Genomic DNA, 10,179 nt, shown 5'->3' on the forward strand with positions numbered 1-10,179 from the left:
TGTTCTATTAATCAATAGCTGTAAGCCATGGAACACATTACTTTTTTTTTCTGATGATGATGATGATGATGATGATGATGGTGATGATGATGATGATGATGATGATGATGATGATGATGATAATTATGAAGGTGGTGGTGATGATGATGATGATGATGATGATGATGATGATGATGATGATGATGATGATGATGATGATGATAATGATGATGATGATGATGATGATGACGACGACGACGACGACGATGATGATGATGATGATGGTGATGATTATGATGATGATGATGATGATGATGATGATGATGACGACGATGATTCTGATGACTTGTTTTCAAATGTTATTCTCGTTGTTAAAGAATTAAGACCTTCTCTTCCGTATGCTCTTACTTTTAAAAAAATAAATATTTTTCTCGAAATTTCTCGAATTAGTACCCCACCATTTGTTAAATAACACCGCGTGAGAATTCAAAGATACGAAAGAACTGAAATATTATCAACAATGGTTTGAAAAAAAATAAAATAAATATCGATCGCTACGATAACTCTTTACTGGTCCCATAAATGTCACTCACAAAGCAATCTGAACTTAGGGGGGAATTAATCTGATATCCTGCTAGAAAAGGATTTGCTGAATATTAAAATAGATACCCCCCCCCCCCCCGATTCCGCACACACGCACAAATCAAGAAAAGGTAGATAGATGGACAGATAGATAGATTAATATATATATGTGTGTGTGTGTGTGTTTGTGTGTATATACACACAAACAAACAAACAGATAGACACACACACACACACATATATATATATATATATATATATATATATATATATATATATATATATGTATATATATATATATATGTATATATGTATGTATGTATATACACACAAACAAACACACACATGCATACAGAAAAAAATAATAACTTTGTTTCATCTTTTTCGAATTTGTCAATTGAAAGCGTAGGCGACCTATATGCTTTTGATTAACCCATACACTCGTGTCCATCCGCTATTGTTCTGTATGTCTTCTTTATCTATTCATTTATCTATTATTCATTTATCCATTTGTTTATTCATTATTTTAATTTATTTATTCATCTATATATGCAACATGGAATGTAAGAAGTCTGTACCAGAAAGGAAAATTAGCAAATGTAGTTATGGAAATGAAGAGATTGAATATCAATGTTTTAGGATTATCAGAAGTTAGATGGAAAGGAGCAGGAGAACTTAATTATGATGACTGTAAAATTATATACTCAGGAGGAGGAGAACACCAAAGGGGAGTTGGAATTATACTAGATAATAAAAACGGCGCGAGCAGTCAAAGGATTCTGGCCCATATCAGACAGAGTAATGGCAATCAAACTACAAGCAAAACCTTTTGATTTTGATATTCTACAAATATACGCCCCAACCACCAGTCACGATGATGAAGAAGTGGAAAATTTCTATCAACAAATAGATAAAGCAATGCATCAGTTTAAGTCTTCAGACATAAAACTCATCATGGGCGATTTTAATGCCAAGGTGGGCCGAGAAAGAATAGAAGATATTGTGGGCCCACATGGTCTGGGAGACAAAAATGACAGAGGTGATCGTCTTATTCAATGGTGCCGTCAACATGATCTGACAATCACAAATACTTGGTCAACAAACCACAATAGAAGGAAGTGGACATGGAAAAGTCCTGGAGATGGAGTGAGAAACCAAATAGATTACATACTCATCAGCAAACGTTTCCGAAACTCGGTTTTGTATGCCAAATCTATGCCGGGGGCTGACTGTAACAGCGATCATATACCTGTGCTATGCCCCATACGAGTTAAATTGAAAATCTGCAAAAGAGCAAAGGCTAAACCTAAATACCAACTAGACATTCTCCGGGAGGAACAGAAGATACAAGAAAAATTTGAACTATCAGTAAGAAACAAGTTTGAAGTGCTTGGAGAACTAACAGATATAGAAGAGAAATATGAGCAGTTTAAAGACAGTGTTGCTGCATCATTAGAAGAAAATGTTCCAACCACACTTAAGTTGCAGAAGAAGAAATGGATTACTCCAGAGATATTAGAACTAATGAATGAGAGAAGAAAGGCCAAAAATCAGAGAAGAAAAATACAAGACTCTGAACAGGCAGATAAAAAGAAAATGCAACGAAGCTAAAGAAGACTGGATAAATGAACAATGTCACTATATAATGTCCTGCAAAGAAAAAAATGGCAAATTCTTCCATCAGAAAATCAAAGAAGTGACAAACAAAACTAAATCAGGTGCTAAAAGTGGATGCATCAAAGACAAGCGTGGAAACACCATCATGGACAAAGACTGCATTCTAAACAGATGGTCAGAATATATTGAAGAACTTTTTTTTGATAATCGAGGAGAAATGCCTATGATAAAAGAACTGGAAGGGCCTTCTATAATGAAAGATGAAGTTAGGAACGTCATGAAAAGCATGAAAAATGGAAAAGCTGCAGGACCTGATGCCATAACAATTGAAGCCTTGACTGGCCTGGGTGAATGGGGGATTGAATTCATCACAAACCTTCTAAATCAAGTGTATGACACAGGAAAAATGCCAACTGATATGAAACGATCCATTTTTATAGCACTACCAAAAAAGCCAGGGGCAGTTGATTGTGAACAACACAGAACTATTAGCCTAATGAGCCACCTCACAAAAATTCTTTTGAAGATAATTTTACTAAGAATAAGAAATAAAATACGACCTGAAATTGGGGAGATGCAATTTGGTTTTGTTGAGGACAAGGGTACCAGAAATGGAATATTCACATTATCAATGCTGATGGAAAGATGTATTGAAGTAAATAAAGATCTGTATATGTGTTTCATCGACTATTCAAAAGCCTTTGATAAAGTACAACACGAAAAACTATTCAAAATTCTATCATCCTTGGACATTGATGGTAAAGATTTAAGAATATTACGGAATTTGTACTGGGAACAAGAAGCAGCAATGCGTGTTGACAACGAACTAAGCAGTTTTACACCTATTAGAAGAGGAGTTAGGCAGGGTGTGTTTTGTCTCCAGATTTATTCAACCTCTATAGTGAAATGATATTAAGAGATATCGAACATAAGAAGGGGGTGTGTATTGGAGGAAAGAATGTAACAAATCTGAGGTATGCAGATGATACGGTTCTACTGGCAGAATCTGAACATGAACTACAAGAATTACTGGATGTTGTAGTCAGGAGTAGTGAAAATATGGGACTGGAACTGAATATATCTAAAACAGAATGTATGACGGTATCTAAAAATAATAACCCACCAGCCTGTGTAATAACAAGCAGAGGACAAACAATACAACAAGTTGAATGTTTCAAATATTTAGGCTTCAATGTAACATCCAATGGAAAATCAGATTGTGAAATAAAGAAAAGAATAGGTATGGCGAAGAATGCATTCAACCAGCTGCATACAATTATGAAAAACAGGAATATTAGCATGAAAACAAAAATCAAAGTCCTGGATTGCTATGTACTGTCTGTGCTGCTATATGGTTGTGAGAGCTGGACCATAAACAAGACCATGGTTAAAAGACTGGAGGCAGTGGAAATGTGGTTTTACAGAAGAATGATGAGGGTGTCATGGATGGAAAGGAAAAGAAATGAAGAAATTTTAGAAATGGCAAACAGAAAAAGATCACTGATAACAAAAATCATCAAACGCCAAATGGAATTTTTAGGACACATTATCCGCCACCCTGGTTTGGAAATACTCGCCTTGACTGGAAAGATGAATGGAAAAAGAATAAGAGGAAGACAAAGAATAACGTATTTGAAAGGGATAAGAATTTGGACAGATGAAGCTGAGAAAGGTGGCGCTGCTTTAATAGAATTGGCAAGAGATAGATCAGCTTGGCGGAAGATGACCTCCGACATCTGCTTCAGATATGGAACTACATGAGATGAGATATATGCTTTTTAAAACTTTCGATTGACCAGTAAATCCAGATACCTGCTTCCTGTTATAGGACATTAAGAAGGATGAAAGAAAATCGATCCCAGTTTGTCAGCGAGTGATACACGTGCGTTTCTGACTGAGTAATTATAGGATCTCTCCCCCCCCCCCCCAACCTCCCACCTCCCCTTTTTTTCTTCTTCTTTGAATCACTTATCCTGAATCATTGTTTATTTAAAGTGATTTCAAGACAAGCCAATACTTTAGTCCAAATATTACCAGGTTAATAATCTCAGAGACTTCAGTAAGATGAAAGCCAGTTTTCTCCTTTAGCCCAGAGCTGCCTACATGAAATTTCCAACTTTAAACAGCTTTAGGAATAAACAATTTGCTCTCAGCATGGTTAAAAAAATGCTCCAAAGTCCTGATTATGGGTTTGAAGAAGCTAAACTTTCCTTCTCAACAAGATTTATTCAGTCAAAGAGGCGTATGCAGTTCTGAAGCTGGAGCCAAAATTCGTATTTCTACGAATTTTTCGTAGTACTAGGCAGGTCTGCCCTAGTCTGGAAAACATGTTTTAAAAATTTTGGCTAGAAAAACCGTCTTTCAAATAACGTCCTTTAACTTGTCAAAAACGCTCAAATGATGTCCCAAGTTTGAAAGTTTTTGACACGATGAGGGTCATGTTAATCCTTGAAGTCCCAGGTTTGAGAGGTTTTGACTCAATGTGGGTCACGTTAATCCTTGAAGTCCCAGGTTTGAGAGTTTTTGACACCTTGAAGGTCATGCTAATCCTTGAAGTCCCAGCTTTGAAAGATTTCGATACTTTTAAGTTCATGCTTATCTTTGAAGTACCAGGTTTGAGAGTTTTTGACACCTTGAACGTCATGTTAATCCTTGAAGTCCCAGGTTTGAGAGGTTTTTACACCTTGAACGTCATGTTAATCCTTGAAGTCCCAGGTTTGAGAGGTTTTGACACCTTGAACGTCGTGTTAATCCTTGAAGTCCCAGGTTTGAGAGTTTTTGACACCTTGAACGTCATGTTAATCCTTGAAGTCCCAGGTTTGAGAGTTTTTGACACCTTGAGGGTCATGTTAATCCTTGAAGTCCGAGGTTTGAGAGGTTTTGACACCTTGAGGGTCATGTTAATCAATCTTTATTTGAAGGACGTTTTCTGGCCCAAATGTTAAAAACGTAATGTTTTTTTTTTTCTTCTTTTTTATTCTTCAGAGTAGGGCAGTTTAAATTCGTAAATGTTAGGGTTTTGATTACATATTTCTCTCTTTATTAAGCAATGATTGTGTAGCTGCTATAATTATAACTGGCAGAAAATAATTGGCTATAGAGTAGCGCCCAATTCAAAGGGTACCAAAAACTTGTTTCTGCCCATTTAAAGCAACAGAAACCGGGATAAACCCCAGGTCCATGTGCATTGAGGTTTAAAAGTACTACTACTTTACTTTCATGTTATATATTATTCTCTCCTTTATTTGTTTACTTAACCTTGTTCATTTTGTATTTACTTTAGTCTTTGCGTCACATAAATTGTAATTAAAATAATTGATTTTTAAGCGCAGATGTATAGGAGTATATGTATACCTGTGTTAATGGACGTATGTGTGTTGTGTAAGACTCAAGCGTACACAATGCTTTTATTTCCTTTTTTAATGAACAAAGCTTCGTCTTATCTTTTCAAATATCTCCTACATTTAACATGATTTGCGTAAATTGATTTATGATTTCTATGAACATCACAAAAAAAAACAACAACAACAAAAAAAAAAAAAAAAAAAAAAAAAAAAAAAAAAACAACAAACAAACAAACAAACAAAACAAACAATGTATGTCCTTTCCAAACGGTGAAGTTGCATCTCTTATAGTAACGAATGAAATATGTGTTAGTAAAGAGAGACAAATTAAAAAAAAAATAAAATAAATAAATAAATAAAATTAAAAAAAAAAAAAAAAAAAAAAAAATATATATATATATATATATATATATAATATATATATATATATATATCGTATCGTATCGTTTAAGTGCTAATAGGTTCTAAAAACCTTTAAATGCTCTGTGTAACTTTTATGCATAGATACAATTTATCAATTATTTAAATTGTATTTAATGTCAATTAATTGATGATATTGAGAATTAGATATCTAATACACTCCCTCCCCCCCCCACACACACACACACACTATAAAAGATACTAAAAACATTAAAGTGCTCAGTCCAAAAGCATTAAAATGTTGGTTACGTTAATATATGATTCTAGCTAAGACACAATAAACTACTCACCTTTTTAAGTTTGTTCAAAAATCACAAGTTTAACATTAAATAAGACACCACATCACTTCAAAATCCTAATTTTTTATTTTTATCCATGATACGATACTCCTCTGACACGAGTCAGAATTATTCTGCAATATCGTTCCAGTGTTATCGTAATAACATCCCATTATGACGGGGGCTGCTGTAATAATGATGATAATAAAATAACTTAAATATTACTAGACAGTGATGGAGTTAAGAGCGTGTTGCGTGGGTACAAGGTTGTGGGTACCTGCTCACTACTAACTACTGTTGCTGCTGCTGCTCACACGAGCGAGTTGTGATAGTGAGTGACAATCTCGTAATCGTTTCCAGTCAACGGATGTTCACTTCCACACATTCTCTCTCTCTCTCTCTCTCTCTCTCTCTCTCTCTCTCTCTCTCTCTATATATATATATATATATATATATATATATATATATATATATATATATATATACATACGTACATATATATATCCTCTTTCCTTTTTTTTCTCTTTCTCTTTCTTTCTTTCTCGCTATCTATCTACCTCTCTTCTTTCTTTATCTCTCTCTCTCTCTCTCTCTCTCTCTCTCTCTCTCTCTCTCTCTCTCTCTCTCTCTCCATCTATCTATAACTATCTATCGATATATCTCTTCTTTCTCTATTTTTATCCCCCCCTCTCCTCTCATCTCTCTCTCTTTTCTATTTCTTGAATCCTCCTTCTATTCTCCCTTCCTCCCTCTTTCTCCTCTCCCCCCCCCCCCCTTTCTACTCCCTTTTGCTCATATATTCACCTCAAACATCCCAAGATGATAAAATCTACCTATACTATAATGCATTGAAAATGATACTCGATAATCATTAATGTCATGATAACACTGCACATATACCGGCAGTAGGGAGGAGGGGAGGTAATGTGTAATTTTGTGATTACCAAATTAAATTGCATTATAGTACAGTCGGACAAAGGGGACAGCTTTATTTTTGATGGCACGGTACAAATACGTTTATTTAAAATGTTCACCATTTATTTATTCGGGCCAGAATAATAACAAATGGGGGTGGTTTTCGTACAATAGAAGGAATGATGACGTCCCTCAGCTATTTCTTATAATATTGTTCTTAGAGCGCCAGTATGATGAATAGATGGTCCTCACAAAAAACAAAAAAACAAAAAAAAAAAACAAAAAACAAACAAAAAAAAAAAAAAACAAAAAAAAAAAAAAAAACCAACAAAAAAACACCTATCAAACGATAAATACGGTTTAAGGTTACATATAGTTTTATGTATTGGTACGTTTCAATTAGTGAGCAGATGTGAATATTTGTCTAAAATGCATAGTATCAATACGTGTAGTTTGATGTTGGCTTGAACACCCCGTGTAACACAGATGGGCACATTCAAGGTCTTGGCACATTTAATCGTGTATTAAACTTTGTAAAAACTCACATTTTGTTGTCGATGTACGGTGTTTCATTTTTGTGTTTTCTTGACAACCTCGATATTATTATCATGAATTTAAGAAGAGCTGATGTAAAGTGCATTAAGCATGGTATAGTTATGATTATGTCCTATATAAATACAATTTATGCTTATTATTATGATAATTATTATTACATGTATTATTATTATTATTATTATTATTATTATTATTATTATTATTATTTATTATTATTATTATTATTATTATTATTATTATTTATTATTATTATTATTATTATTATTATTATTATTATTATTACTATTACCATCATCAAATAATCATCCTCAACGTCATCGCTATCATTCATTTTCGGAACTTGAACCTTCGATCTACATGTTATAAATTAATTGGAATTAATTGGAAGTGAGAATGAATATAATAAGTAGATCGCTCCCCATGCGAGACACAAATATTACACGCTTGACTCTTGTTCAAAGTGGTAAAATTGAGGCTATGCTTTGAACGAACCCTACATTGATTAATAATATGTGAATAATATTAAGTTCAGAGGTGAGCCTAATGATGGTAGGAATAATTTACTAGTTATTGCGAGTAAAATCGCCAGGAATTTAAGAAAACTAACGAAGAGATGGTTGGAACATGAAAATAATGATGATAATATTAATAATAACAATAAAATATTAATGATGATGATGATAATAACAATAATAATAATAATAATAATAATAATAATAATAATAATAATAATAATAGTAATAATAATAATAATAATAATAATAATAATAATAATAATAATAATAATAATAATAATAATAATAATAATAATAATAATAATAATTATTATTATTATTATTATTATTATTATTATTATTATCGCGAAGTCCAAGGATTGAGTTTTTGCCAAGATGAGAATCATTTAAATCGATCGATATTTGAAGGAGGAATTTTCTGGCCAAATTTTAAATTACTTTTCTTGTAAGACTCTTACTAAGAGAACAACAGCTAACTGATTATACTTGTTCAGGTTATGATGCATAAAATACAAACAAATACTTTTAGTCAAAACTACTTAGTGTCTTTGGTTTTAAGAATTGTTAACAAGTAGTCAATGGTCATCCGAGTCAATGGATCTATACAGTAAATATTTTTGCCTCCCACAAAAAAAAAAAAAAAGAAGCATTTTGCCAGTACGCGGCAGTCTTTGCGTCTCAAGAAAATATGTTCTCCAAAAGATTGGTCCATATAAAGGGGTTCCGATAGCTCAGTTGGTAGAGCACTCTCTTCGGAATTTTTTTCTGACCCCCCAACAATGAATGGGTCTGTTAGATTTAGCGGAAAGTACTTTGCGATAGACCAGCATCCTACCCAAAGGATTGCAAGCAATTGCTATTGTCTGTTTCACGCTATAGAAACCGGAATAAACTCCGGCTCTGAAGGACTACTTATTATCAAACATTTTCAGGCACGTTCTTCATTTCCGTGAAGACATTTTGTTTAGGGTGTAATATGTAAATGAAGTCACTAGAAGAATTAACCAGCCTTTTCAATTTGTTTCAAGTCACCCATTTTTAAAAAATGAGCTTTAATATCGCGCAATATCCACTAAATGTGCTCAAAGCGCTTTACAATGGGTCCCTGGTCAGCAGCAACACAACATGTAGGACGGGACATGCCGCCTGTTAGGCGATATAACAATTTTTCGGACAAAGACAACGCTGTTAACGGCCAGGTACTCATTTTACACCTGAGTACGGTGAGAGAATGTGAGTAAAGAGTCTTTTCCAAGGACGCAACTATGCACCGAGCGAGGCTCGAACCCAGGACCTTCCGATCCGAAAGCGAGTGTCATACCACTAGACCACATAGCCATCCCATTGTTGTTTGTTTTTAAGGATTTTACGGCGCTTGCAACACATTTAGGTCATATCAGCGCAAGATAAAAGGGGGAAATTGGGATAGTGAAAAGCTCTAGAACTACAATCAAAGCACCCAATAATAAGTAAGACAAAGGGGAATTAGTTCAAATAGGGAACAGGTGTAGATTCCAAGAGCACATCACCAATGTACTTAGTTTGAGATCACCTAAATGTCCCATTCAGACACCAGCACAAGTCCCCGCCAAGAGGAACATATTCAAATGTGAACAAATCATACATATGTAAAACAAATTTTTTAAAAACCCCAAAAAAAACGATACAGTGCATTACAGAGAGATGATTTACAAGACAAAAAAGATCTTCTCCCAAAACTCTTAACTATACATTTGACTGTTTCCCTCACAGCAAGGGTATCCGGCCAGGACTAAGACGAAACCAAGTAATCTCATTCTAAGACAAAGACAGAAAGCAAGTTGGAATACAAATATAGGGGTGTAGAAGTATGTAGAAGAAGACACCATGAGTGTCTCGCCCACTATGGGAGTTCAGGAACCCCCCCCCCCCCCCCCCCCCCCCTTCCAACAATTTGCTGATCCCAACATAAACACAAGGAGCACGAAAACGCTA

The 10,179-nt window shown here is 34.3% G+C and overlaps 1 protein-coding gene across 1 annotated transcript in view; it reads right to left on the bottom strand.

Annotated features, from left to right (window-relative positions):
• Positions 1–6,507, bottom strand: part of LOC144962417 (uncharacterized) — a 76,794-nt gene extending 70,287 nt beyond the window's left edge. The window contains exon 1 of the mRNA XM_078895350.1: positions 6,233–6,507. The gene's annotated coding sequence lies outside the window, so the exon portion shown is untranslated. The remainder of the gene's footprint in view (positions 1–6,232) is intronic.
• Between the last annotated feature and the right edge of the window lie 3,672 nt (positions 6,508–10,179).

The sequence above is a fragment of the Berghia stephanieae genome, chromosome 1 (assembly GCF_034508935.2).
Source record: "Berghia stephanieae isolate SIO BIC M18660-M18661 chromosome 1, UCSD_Bste_1.3, whole genome shotgun sequence".
NCBI lineage: Eukaryota > Metazoa > Mollusca > Gastropoda > Nudibranchia > Aeolidiidae > Berghia > Berghia stephanieae.